We start from the raw sequence: 14334 nt of genomic DNA, 5'->3' as shown, positions 1-14334 counted from the left end.
ATAACTTTCTTATGTTTATTTATTTCTTATTTTTATTTTACAGCTTTCTTCTTTTTTTTAAATTCTACCAGTTTATTGCTACCAACCCATCTCCCTCCACCCTCGTACACGCGTGCTCAGTCATGTAACCCCATGGGCTGCAGCCCGCCAGGCTCCTCTGTCCATGGACTTTTCCAGGCAAGAATACAGGAATGGGTTGCCACTTCCTTCTCCGTTTTTACTCAAAGCTTTCTGATTGAGACTACAGGAGATCCTACTCCTCTGTCTATTGAAGAAGGTTTTGTGTTTAAGTACACATACTTCAAAATATCAGAAAGAGGTTTAAGCAGCTCCCTGAAAACTCAGTATGAGAAAGTGTGTAACACTGAAAGGCTCATAAAACTTTTTTTTTTTTTTTTAATTCATGAAAAAACGAGAACTTCAGTTCTCATTACTGGCGACTGTCTCTCCGTGTTAATTGCACCGGCACCCAGACTACAGGTGAGTCAGAAGATTTAAACGGGAGTGCGGGTTTGAAAACCCATCCTGGAATTGGACAGGCAGAAGGAAATAAAATATGAGCGTTAGATTTAAGAAGGACAAGCCGAAGAGGAAGCAGGGGAGAAGCCAAGAAGAGAGAAAGAGAGTTAGTGGAGAGAGGAAACCGCTGGGAAGTGGGGAGAAGGGCAGAGAGGCGGGCGATGCAGACAGGCGGAGGGACGGGAGGCCGGGCCGGGCCCGGCGGGACGCGGGTACCGGGGCGGGGAGCTCGGCGCACCCGGCGGGGGGCCGAGAAAGCCAGGCGGCGAGCGCGGCAGCTTCCGCAGGACTTCCTGCGACAGCACGCCCCCAGCCCGGTGCGGAGCACGCGTGGCTGCCGCGGCCCCCGGGCGCAGGCGACAGCGAGCGCCACCGATTCACACACAAAGCTCGGGTCGGTCGCTGCAGCTTCAAAGGCAGGGGCCCCCGAAAGCAAGCCGCCTCCTTCCCAGACAACCAACAACAACGCTGGCGCTTTCTGAGAAGCCCTTAACAAGAAAATGGAATCCTGGTCCTGTGACTGACCTGCGGTTCGGATTTTTTAGTTCTCCTTCAAAATGAAAAGGCAATTTTACTCTTGGCTTTTAGTTCTGGGACCATTACTAACCACCAAAACACACTGGGGCTTTAAAGTTCATTCATAAAATAGAAATTCCTTTTTTATTATTATTAATCCAACAGAGACAAATCAGCTAATATTTAGATGACAAAAGGTCTTGTTTGTTTATCTGTATGTCCCACCCATTCCAACCTTTGATTTTCCTGTGTTTTTAACAAACAGAAGCCGAGTCAGAAAGCCAGGCTGTCAAGACCCCATTTGGAGCTGGGGCAGTTACCCAGGAGTGCAAATAATTTAAGAAACACAAAGCCCAGAGGATTACCAGGACAGCACTGCAGCCCCATGTCATTCAACAACTTCCCCTTACAAGAGTTTGCTGATCACAGCCTTTTTACTGTAATGGAGCCAAGAAGAGGCAGTCACTTAGACTAATATAGACTTTTTTAACAGGAGATTACAGTCTCGCTATAGAAAAAATACAAGCTGAACATGAATTATGACGAAAGCTAGACTTAAAATGTCTTATGTATACAGGCAATGGTTTTATCTCTCCAACAATGAATAAAGGTAGATTAGAGCTTAAGAAGAAAGCCGAATGGAACGGTTTTAAGAGGACAGTCACCTAGGGTTTCTCAAATCCCTTTCTCCCCCTCGATGAGAAATAAAGTAGAACTGACCAAGCCTGAGTGCTTTAGCCAGACTGCCTGGGTTCAAATCCTGATACTCGACTGCTCCTTGTTTGTGGGCTACGCAACTGATTAAATTTCCCTGGGAAACGGGGATGACAGCAGTTCCTGTCTCAAGTGGAGACAAGGGAGTGCTCCACAACTGTGAACCATTATCATCATTTGCAGGTGGCCCCTCATGGAACACTAATCTCTTAGGATGCAGCCTTTCCCAGGCAAAAGTTAGCTCACCTCTGGCCGGGAGTGGCTCTCATTTATTTTTTTAGTGATCAGTGCTCACCAGGCATCTACCACATCAGTTGTGGCTCCAGGTTGCTCATTTCTATGCAAACTGTGGCCAGCCTCTGGGCAAAGTTTGCATGCCCTCTGCACCCTGATTTTCACAAGTGAAAACACTACGACCCATTTAATAATGTGCTCCTTCCCATCACTGAAGGGCAGCACACAGCTTTAGCAGACAGGAAACTCGCCCCATGCACATGCTAACCAGCTGGCAAATAGACGCATCTTCAACAAAGTCTACTCCTCCTACATAGAGTCTGATAAGCTCCATTTTAAAGGAGCCAAAACATACATTTCCTTCCTCTATTTCTGTATTTAGCAGACACGAGAGCTGGACAGTCATGTCAGGGATTATGAAACTACAATAAAGAGATTTCTAAGCCATCAAGACTACCAGAACAGCAGGACTAAATTTCGCCTACTCACTTCCAACCAAAAATATGCACCCCTTCAGTTGTGGAAAAGTACAGAAGATTTAAAGGTCCCTACTCATTAACTAGAATGTACTCTTTCTAGTTAGGAAATGCTCTCCCCTGTCACTTAACTATTGTAAATTTCACACAGATAAACTCCAACTATCTCCTTCAAAAGATTTTTAAAGTTGCTGATAAACACAAGGTGACATCAGAAAACTATGTTTGAAAGATGCAATTAGCTAAGGTCTCTAGGGAGCTTCGGCATGTTTTGTTATAAAGGAAGAAATAGACATATATCAGTCCTACAAGTAATGAGCTGTCCTAGAAGTAAAGAAATTCATTACATAGATCCTCTCCCTGATTTCTCCTTCATGGTTCTGGGTCCATTCAGAATTAGGAACACACAATAATAGCAAGCCTTAATAATTTCCCAGAATTGTTTAAAATAATATTTAAGTGCTTAACAAATTCACATATGAAATCAAAGGGACTTCCCAATTCCCAGATAAAAGAAAGTTTTCTAGTTTAAAAAAAAAAAAAAACCTACAGAGAGAAGGCCAAGGATATGGTCTTAAAAAAAAAAAGAAAGAAAGAAAAAAGCTTTAAAAATTGTTCCTTGGCTTTTAAGTGAAGTTAAAGTGATTAGTAAAAATGAAGCATTCAAAGAAGTCTCAGACATTTTTGTTTCAACACAAGAAACATCTCAGCAGCTATTATTCAGTTACCACTTTACTGGCCATCTCTCAAGGAGGCATGGATATGAAAAAGAGCAAAGAAGGGTCTAATATCCTCTCACTGCCATAAACCTGAGCTGCCCCAGGCAGCATTACTTATGGCTCTGCTCAGCTCCTGACAAACCCTATTCATCAATATCCTTGTTAGACCTTCCTACAGTTTAAATCATTCTTGCTCCCTTAACATCCAAACATCAACCACTTACAGGTAACTTTCACCATGAAGCCAGTACATAAACCACAAACATCAGAACATAACATTTGGGCAGACAAATATTCAACATATAGAAGTTAAAACTACATATTTCTGACTCACGACCTCGGAGCCTAATGTTATCTCTCACATTGGTTTTTTCCCCCTTATATACATTTTTCATTTCTTCTTTTATCATTGTTTAATTAAATTTTGGGGAGTATAGTTGCTCTACAATGTTGTGTTAGCTTCTACTGCACAGCAAAATGAATCAGCCATCCATAAACATGTATCCCCTCCCTTTTGGATTTTCCTCCCATTTAGGACACCCCAGAGCACTAAGTGAAGTTCCCTGTGCTATAAAGTAGTTCCCTTCAATTATCTATTTTATACATAGTATCAACAGTGTAACATATGTATCAATCCCAATCTCCCAATTCCTCCCACAGCAACCCTTTCCCCCTTGGCATCCATATATTTGTTCTCTATGTCTGTGTCTCTATTTCTGCTTTGCAAATAAGGTCATCTATACCATTTAGTCCCAGGGACGGGGGAGTCTGGTGGGCTGCCGTCTATGGGGTCACACAGAGTCAGACATGACTGAAGTGACTTAGCAGCAGCAGCAGCATACCATTTTTCTAGTTAAACATATATGCATTATGGGCACATCATTTATCACTTTGCATCTTTGACTACTTCATAGTACTTCAACTGCAATGTCAATAAAGCACAACAAGGTGGTCTGGTTTTACATTTTTCTATAGTTCGCAAAATGTATGTGGGCCTCCCTTCATCTCAGCTTCACTGACGCCGTCACACTTGGTTCAAGGACATTAATCAGCAAAAGGCAGAACTTGAAAGCACACTGCAAAATATAACATAAGTTGTAACCAGTCATATGACATTTTAAGAACAATACATTAGGGTAGACTTCAAATATGTTTATTAATTATGCAACATCAGATAATCCTCCTCCTCTCTGAAACCTGACAACCCAATTTCACAATTTTCTCAACATCTAAACGTCTTATGCTCTTCTGGCCAAAGTATTCTCCTCCTAAGTGCCAATTTAATGCAACACTTTTGAGAAACCACTGTATCCAAGACACTGTAAAAAGAATAGAAATGAGCTGGATGCGCTTTTACTCTCCTCACACTTGAAATGGCCAAGCGGATTCTGGTATGGTCTCTACTAAGGCCATAAATAAGTGAAAGCCCAGGGACAGGGTGTTTAAATCTCAGTGAGTAGAAATGGAAAGGCTTCAGGAAAAAGAAATACAGAAGTTATCATGTGAAGAATAAGTAGAATTCCTATAAGTAAGACTGGATGAAACAAAGGCATTTCAGAGAGGGGAGAGCATGAAGGAAGGTCGGTTGGGGAAAGTTCTGGAACTCAATACTACTTTAAGGATAGAACACACGGTACTGTAAAGATGGAACTGGTAAACCGGGAGCAGAGTTTAGGGTCCCACATACCAACCTAAGGATGACAAACAGATGCATAAACAAGGACCATGCACTTGAAGGCCGGCAATGTGGCTCAGGTAAAGAATCTGTCCGCCAGTGCAGGAGACACAGCTTCAATCCCTGGGTCGGGAAGATCCCCCGATAAGGAAATGGCAACACGCTGCAGTATTCTTGCCTGGGAAATTCCACAGACAGAAGAGCCTGGCGGGCTGCAGTCCATAGGGTCACAAAGAGTCAGAAACGACCGAGCAACTAAACAACAACAATAATATTGTACTCAGAAACCAACGCAGTTCTAGAGATGAACTGGAGTGATTTCATTCAGATCAAAAGGTGCAAGCATACAATCCTCAAGGAAAATTGCAGCACCTAAGAGGAAAGCCAAGGACAGACTAGAACAAGTGCGGCAGGGATGCAGGGCCCCTTGAGCCAAGCCAAGAGGGAACTCAAGAGAATGGCTGGCAGTATCCGATTCATTTAAAACACGCAGTCAGATGGAAAGACCACTGGGCCTGGCTGCCACAAGGCCACTGGCGTCCTCAATACAGCGGTGTCCACCAACGGAGTCATCGTGGCAGAGTTCACTTAGTTAAGAAATGGAGATGTACATGAAAAAAGCCTCAGATTTAGGCTCTCGATATTTTCCCCACTTGAAAGTTATTTTTACATCTGAGTAGGTTTACCTTTATCTGAAAAAGGGAAACTGGATTCCATATCTGGCTTAGAAACATTCTAATTAATAAATCTCAAAGAGCAACATTTTGACTTTGTGCCATGCCAAGTACAAGATGAAATCCATCTGGAAATAAATGAAAAGTAGCCTTTTGTTTCATTTTACCTTGTTTTTTTCCAAAACTGTCAAGGGAACTATATCATTTGCCAACTTTTCCCTAAAATCAATCCACTGCTTAAACCATAACCTATCTCTCAGCTTCAGTAACCATATATTAGCTACACAATTGCAAGTGAATTTTTCTGAGATTTCAAGAACACTCTAAACAACTGCAGTTGGATTATAATCCAAATGAGCACAAGATAAATGCCATGTAACAACCTTCTATAAAACATCCAGGATACTTTTTGCTCACAATATGTGCTATGAGAACAAGCATAAAAATGTTTTAACATTGTTTGAGAAGGCATTTACCAAAAGGAAGCTGAATATATTCAGGGAGAATAGTTTTGATTCAGGGAGAATCAAATAAAATTAATTGTATACTGTTTTATCAGGAAAGCAAATCCCTTAATAAGTGGAAAGAAAAGAATGAAATAAAAAAACTCATCTTATTTAAATCTTATCTGGATTTGATATGTTTTAAAAGCCAACAAAAAAGTACTTTCTGATAAACAAATCTCAGAGTAAGAGCCACTTTAAATTTATTTTGATCAGCAATGCCAAGAGCACAGGGATAAAGTTCCAATCTCCTAAAGTCAAAGGAGAAAAATAGATACTTGGTATATAGGGAGAGAATCAAGTAGAAAAATAAATTCCAAAAATAACATCAAGAAAATCATTAAGAAAGGCTAGGGCAAGATAGGTGCTGATAGCATTTCCTATGGTTTGATTAGATATACACTGGATATTTAACAGTCAGGCCCCCCCAAAAAAATTATATAAAGAGATAATAGCCAGAGGAAGAGAAAGAGAAAATCTTAGATATTTATATAATAATAATGGAAGTTTTCAGCCTTTCTCTGTATTGTATGCTCACTATACCAAAAAAGAGATTTCATGTAGGATGATCAGTGTAATAGTTTAAATGGCTCCTTAATCCATTTTAGAAAAATTGCTTTTTAATGTTAAAAGATCATTCCATTACTCTCTGACTTAATTATTTCTAACTGATTGATATAATTTTCCATAAGCAAACTATACCCTTTTAAAGGAATAACTGTGCACAGCCATTTATACAGGATTTTCACCTGAATGAAACATTAAAGAAACAAAATAATGATATTTTAAGGGGAAAAAAAAATCTGCCCTCTGGCTAAGAAACAAATGGAGGAAAATCCAGACAAACAAAAGCGAGACCAACAGGTATCTTCACATTGCAGCTCAACACTCAGGTACAAATACAGACCCTGGACCAAACCAGCCCACTTCCAGGGGCAGACAGAAGTTTTTCTGCCTTCTGAAGCCACTCTGAAAGAGTCTGGGAATGTGTTGGGTCCAATACTTGTCTGCAAAGCAGTCACAATTCTTTAAAACAGAAATGGAAATGATGGCATGGAGGGAAGTATAAGTCACGAATTTCACTCATGAGGGAGTTGCATTAACACTTTAAATTATAAATGTAACTATTAAGATTGAAAGATAAAAAGAAACAAGGAATTACATAAAATACCTCAGATGTCTAAAAAAGACATTTTTTTTCTTGTTTTTTTCCCAATGCAACAGATTAAATGATTAAAATTAGCTTAACCATAATCAGTAAACAAATGTTAACTGCATCCATATTGAGTGGGGTCATAGATTAAAATGGAATGTTAAAAAAATGCCTAAAAATATAAATTAAATTTATATTTTAAAATATTTCACTTTCCCTACATGTAGGCTGAAATTTATCATTCAAAAGACAGGATTAATAAGAAAAGCATTTAAAATAAATGAGATTCTTTCATTATTCTTTTGTTAATTTGTTTTTATAAATGCTGAGGAGATTATGTAAAATGCCACAAATGGTTTCTCAACCACATTTTAATAACTAATTGCACATTTCAGGCCTAATCTCACAGATGTTTCTGTAGTTTTCAACCTGCCAAGGGGCTTGTGGGTGTTACAAATAAAGAAATGTCCAGTCTCCCAGTTTCTTAGAAGATAAAAAAAAAATCCTTAATTCCAATGGGTTGCTTTTTTAAAAAATAGTCTCAAAATAGATAAACGTTGGAGGTATTTTAAGGGGAGAACAATAATACAAAGTACGGTCTTGTTAATGATTAATTCATAACCAATTCTTCAGTACCAACTGAGTTTTTTATACATGAACACAAAGAGACATCTCTTGTCAGGTGTTTGAAAGAAACATCAAGCCTAGATTTTCTGCTGTAACATTTTAACCTTTCACAGTAATTTCTAGACTAAATATTTGATTCTCATATCTTCACAGATATTAACACAGAAATAATATAGAATACGTCGCTGTCATTTAGTCACTGTCATGTCCGACTCCTCTGCAACTCCCATGGTCTACACCAGGTTCCTCTATCCATGGAATATCCCAGGCAAGAATACTGGAGGGGGTTACCACTTCCTTCTCCAGGGGATCTTGCAGACCCAGTGATCAAATCCGTGTCTCCTTCACTAGAAGGTGGATTCTTTATCACTGAGCCATCAAGGAAGCGTCAATATGGAATATACTAACTGATTTATTATATGATCATCAATTTCCCAATGCACATTAATGTGATATTCTATTCTCCCACCATCACAAAAGGAAAAATAAAGATGAATGCATAGCAAATATTAGGCAGGTTTCCTCCACAAATATCAAAATTGTCTAGTGTGCTAGGTATAAATCAGGATGGTGATCAGATGCCAATTCTAGTTTAGTCTTTTATTTAACTAGCCATGTAACCATGGAAAATCCACTTGATTGTCAGATTTCTCAATTATAAAATGAGTCTGTTAGAATGGATAGATCTCATGTCCCTTCTATCACTCAAAACAGAACCAAATGGTCACTTTGACCAACACCTGAATTAAAGAAAAACAAAGAAACAAAATTTAAACTTGAGCATCAGATATAAGACAGACCATTCAAGGTAAATCCAGCCATTGAAGAAAGAAATGTTTCATTGGCCAGGGTCTACTTTTCCTCAACAAAAAAAATATTAAAAGATTCTCAAGAGTAGATCCACCAGTGCACATGTATGCAACATCATACACTCGTGCACACGATGAAATGTATCCACCAGTCAAGGAGACAGGGGCACCGACCTAAGAAAATTCTCCGACTAAGCACTTCACTCTACATCTAACCTCAGATAGGAGATGAAATTTATTCTCCCCTTAGTTTCCTTGTGTACATGGTTTTATTGATGGAACATAATAAACTAAAATGCACACATACTGTCGGGCTCACATAGTTTGCTCCAATATTATACAATCATCTTTTGTCAACATAAAGTTGACCAGCTATTTCTACAAAAGTGTTTATGCAAAAAGGCCCCGTTTTCTCCTACATTAGGAAAAGAAGTATAGTGGGATTTTGTCCTTCTTGATCTACAGCTCGAGGCTTTGAATTAAATCTAAAATCACTGTCCAGGATCTTTCACCATATTCCAAACAGGTAATCTTTTTTTAAGTATCTTTTCAAAATAACACTAAACATGATCTGAAATCATCATATTAGCCTAATTTCACAACAGGTTTTGATTACACCAGACCAAAAGTTTTGGAAAAACATTCGCCTGACATCACGGGAACCAAAACAAGGAGGTGGTTAGTTGAAACGCCCACATTTCTACCAGTGGAGACACCAAAATACTGTTAAACACACGGGACCGGATGGAAATAATGTACTTTCTGAGAGTCAATTCCACATTCAGGGAATAGTCGGGTGATGTGTTCTGGTTACTAGTTTGCAATTCGGTATCTATTTCTTAAGGCTTGATGCACTTGCTCCAAATGAAAGTATTTCAAAATAGTCTTTAAGATGAATGTGCAAAGTCGCTGCTTCTTTAGGGTAGCAGCCTTATTTCGTTTACACAAAACTATAATTTAAGGATGCCAATCATTTTAAGCAAAGCAGTCTGCAAAAATAAATAAATAAAATACAGGCAACACCAGAGACATTTCTCTTTATACTAAAACATTTTTACAGTAAAATATATCAGGTTAAAGTCTTCACTGTATACACAGTTGAATTTTAAACCTGTGCATTTGAAAATATTTCACATTATCTTCGGAATTTTGGAAAATTCTGTAGGACTCTTTACGCTATTTCAAAGTTGTTTAAATATTTTTTTTCTTTCTCCTTCAACCAAAATTTTTAATACAAATTGCCTAATGATATAACTGAGAAACAACTAAATTTTACACAGTTCATAATTTTGGCAACTAACCTCAAAGAATAAATACATGATTTTCGGATACCACTCCTGTTTGAAGTAAAAATAACTGCATGCAAATGACATGAGAAAGGATTTCTACATAGCGACTCCTTAGAAATGACCAAAATATCTTATCACAGGAGGTATGGCAGGGAAGCTCAATTTCTGATACCCTCAAAATAAGTTTCTGAAAAGATAACACACACATACAAGAATAAAAAATGAATGCAAAATTAATTTGCACTTTATGGGAGATAAAAAGGGTTCTATAAGTAGAAAACTCTAAAAAGATAAAGTATTTCCTCTCCTTTCTGAAAGGCTTAAAAAAACAAAACTCAATATTTCAAACTTACAAGCAATCCAAGAGAATTTGGAAAATATTTCTCTAAAAACCAATCCAGAATGCAGGATGTCAATTTGAAAATAATGGAAGCATATTTTGTTTTAAAATTTGAAAACTTTTTGAAGACAAAAAAAATCAAGTTAACATCTCAGTGATTAACTCAGGGGCTGCATAGCCAAGAACAACTTTCAGCACTTAAAACATAAAACTGTCAGTTTCCTCTGCTTGGAGACAAAACATACAGAAAGCAAATATTCACTGCTCTATTTTCCTAGACATGAGAGACAGACTAACTTGATAAAAGGTGATCACTGAATATTTCTACCTATTATTATATTTGTGCCATGGTTCCTAAAAATCAGTTACAAATTCCAAATCTCAGAACCATTTTTAGTAGATGGCTACTAACACTTCATTACCCCCAAACTCTGATGGAAATACAGTCATTCATTGAACTTCACTACAGCTCAAGGCACAAATACGTTAAACAGTCTATGCATGATGTTATTGAATATAAGCTACCATAAGCAAGTAAAACTCTACTAAAGATCTCAAAGGGCTGAAAGCATGATGCTTGGCATTCTATTTCTTGCAAATCTAAAGCATATTGATGGTGAGCATAATTTAAGTACTCTCTTCCCTGAATCAAGATACATTCATTTCAAGCATCATCCATGATCAAACGATCAAATTCATATTTATAAACTTGGAATACAGAGTTGGGTGGAAGCACTGAGTAACTAAACTTGCCTTATTTTTTTTTTTTTTTTTGCCAGAAATATGTCACAGTTGGTGCTTACAATTGTTGAAAAATTACACCAAAACTTTATTTAATTTCATTGGACGTATTTCCTCATAGAAATGGAATGGCAAAGGCCTGCTCAAGAGCAAACAAGAAAATCAAATTATTAGTTTGCAGTATATAAGCTTCTCTTTTTTATGCAGCTCCCTCCCCAAAATATAAATATTATAAAGAATGGAGGCAAAAACCCTAGAATTGGCTCATTTTTTTCACTGAAAGGAGAAATCTTTATTCCTCCAAAACCTGGAATATTCGATCCCAAAGAGGAAAAAAACAAACAAAAAAATGGTAATAAACCATAGCAGAAAAACTCAGAGGAAGCATGCTTGCTCTCAGCATAATTTTCTTTAGCAACCTGAGATGAACAACATCACGCTGCCCGTGATCTCTGCTTACTCCTCTGAAAACCATCCAGAGGATTTTCAAAAAGGAAAAAATTCTAGTTCTTCTTTCAAATGCCAAATTAACTTACTGGGCCTCCACTCCTGAAGGGAACCAGCACAGTAGCACACCAGAAGCTGGAGGATGCTTTATGTCACTCAAAGCCGGAACTGATGAGTGGGACCCCAGTGGGCTCGATCTAACTTTCCCAAGTACCACAGGCAACGGGGTCAGAGTTTTCCATGTCAAAAACATATAAATAAGTAAAGCCATACACAGCAACAGTTCCTTATGTTACAACGGTCTTGTGCAGTATCCAAGTCCCCCTTCTGTTCAGATATACATACTTACAAATTGTTCTAAATAGGAACCGAAAATGGGAAAAACAAAAAGAAGGGACATCTGCTTACACCAGTATCTACCACTCTGTTTTCCATTTCTAATCATCGTTGGTCTCACTTCTTAATTTTTATCATTGCCAGTGGAATTATTTAGGCAGTGAGATGAGCATGTATCCACCTAAGTAAATGTTAATGATGATTTACTGAACTATGCTAGGAGTAACAAGTACAAGACAGGTGTGTCGGGGTGTACACAAATATGCGGAACGGTAAAGAGTTAAATGTCTGACAAAGTCAACATGCAAGATCATGCACAAACATTTACACATAAAATGTGTACTTTATGATTTTTACTACTGGTTTGAAATCTTGAGCGACAGCTTTCTTACTTAAAGCTTATCAAAGTACAAAAAAAAATTAAATGTAAATAATGAGGGCACTCTTTCAACAACATAAATTGTCTTTAAGAACGGGACATTTCAAAGTAGAATAAACACTGATGGGACAGAGGGTAAAATAAACAGTTTATTGTGATTGAGGTTTAGATGACATCGAGTTTCTTAACATAATTTACTACATCTTGCATCCAATGAATGTAAAGCAAATTCTTTCTAAATGCAAAAGAGAAACGTCTCCTTATTATCTGCTTATAAATTACAGAAAATGAGGTTTCATATTAACCCATAATTACTTAAATGTGTGATTGCTTACACTGGCCACTTATACCTAAAGTCAGCTTCTAAAGTGTACCTAAGTTTGCAAAACTGAGGAGTAAAATTTGCAATAATCTTTTAAAAACAATACACTGTACTTCCAATAGTAAGTTAAAAACAGTATAAGACATAATCATTTGTGTTTTTCAATTTATAATTTAATTAACAAAATTTTAGCAGCTAAATATAGAAAAATACACAGTTTTAAACAGTCTCAAGGGTACATCTATAAATAACTGGTAAAGAACTTTTAATCATTCAATAATCAGACTTAAATGTATAGAGAACATTTAATAACATGAGCCCTGATAAGAAATTATATGTGTGTGTGTGTGTATATATAAATATCACCAGTCTTAATTTCCATCAGTTGAATGGTATTTTAAAAAATTAAAACGACCTAGATTCTCTTCTCAAAAATATTTCATGCTATCAAAGTAAAGCAGAAACAAATGCCAAAATCTCTTTTAGGAACTTTTGTATGTTCAGAAATTCTTAGTATTATAGTATTGAGAGATAAAACAGGCTAATATGTTTATTTCTACATCTTTCATAGCTAAGGATATGTGAATACTGACATCACAAAGAAGTCACATGTAGAAGTTTGTTTTAATTTGTCTTGCCAATCTTACCCCCAGTTCAGAACCAAAATTTTAATTAAATAAACCCTCAAATAGGTGTTGGGATGCATTAGGTAATTAAAGTGGATATTACAAAGACTAAAGTCATTTCAAAAAATATGTAATATGTTAAAATTCCATTCGGTGCCTGTAATGCAAAAACATTCTGTACGAGTGAGAATATAGCTATGTGCATGTGCGTGAACATGTACGCTCGCACGAAGTTAACGTGAAGTCACAAAATCATAGCCTGCCCTTGTGCATAGCTTAGAGAAAAAAAAAGCTGAAGTAGATTAGTAATGCTTGGTCCCTTTGCACATGAAGTGTATCATGTAATAGAGAAATTAGATTCCACAAACTAACTTCTGCCGTCTATATTTACACTATTTATAGATGTATCTGATCTCAGATATAATACATGCTTCTATACAGAGAAACAGAACTAGTGATTCACAAGATTCACTCAAAACCATACTGTAGAATCTACTCAAGAAACATACATTATAGTAAAAATGTTTGCTGATTTGTAATTTTCATAAATTCTATCCAAATTCAAGTGAAAAAAAACTCTGAAACAAAAATCTTTTTCATTTCTTTTTTTCTACAGCAAAAATATACTTAATGTCTAAATAGCATTTGTGGTGTATCTATCATCCTATACTGGTTCATTCTTGGTTACTATAATAGTCAATTTAATAATAAAATAGTAATGCTTTTTTTAAAGCTCGGGACACAACATGTAATACAAATGTTTACTATTCTTTATAATTCTACACTACTCACTATCATGAATACAAATAATTAACAGATAAAGCAATTATAAATGCAAATAAGAGAACCGTGCTTCTATCAAATAAAGGGGAAAAATCACAGAAAATAAAGTATGGGCCCTTGTATATTTCTCTCTAATACTATTACAGAAGCCTTAAATAGCTGATAGTCTGAGTCATTTGTTTATTTGTGTTAAATAAAGTGAATATATAAGTCAACTTCTGACTTACTTAAAAGTATTTAGAACATTTTACAGAATTTATTTTGACTGTGTCCATTACCTAGATACTGAAGTTGTTGTATTGTGTTGCTTGATGAAATAGGACATACAGCAACCCTCAAAACCAGTATTACAAGCCTGGCAAATAGCATCACATTTGGGTGACGCACGGAATCCATCACCCTAGGGAAAAACGCATTGGATCATAGTACAAAGTCTTTACATGTTCCATATT

The 14334-nt window shown here is 36.9% G+C and overlaps 1 protein-coding gene across 9 annotated transcripts in view; it reads right to left on the bottom strand.

Moving 5' to 3' along the window:
* TRPS1 (transcriptional repressor GATA binding 1) overlaps window positions 1-14334 on the bottom strand; it is a 279210-nt gene that overhangs the window by 256798 nt on the left and 8078 nt on the right. The gene's annotated exons all lie outside the window — the stretch shown is intronic.

The sequence above is a fragment of the Bos javanicus genome, chromosome 14, assembly GCF_032452875.1.
Source record: "Bos javanicus breed banteng chromosome 14, ARS-OSU_banteng_1.0, whole genome shotgun sequence".
Taxonomy (NCBI): Eukaryota; Metazoa; Chordata; class Mammalia; order Artiodactyla; family Bovidae; genus Bos; species Bos javanicus.
This window is presented reverse-complemented; position numbering and strand designations above follow the sequence as displayed.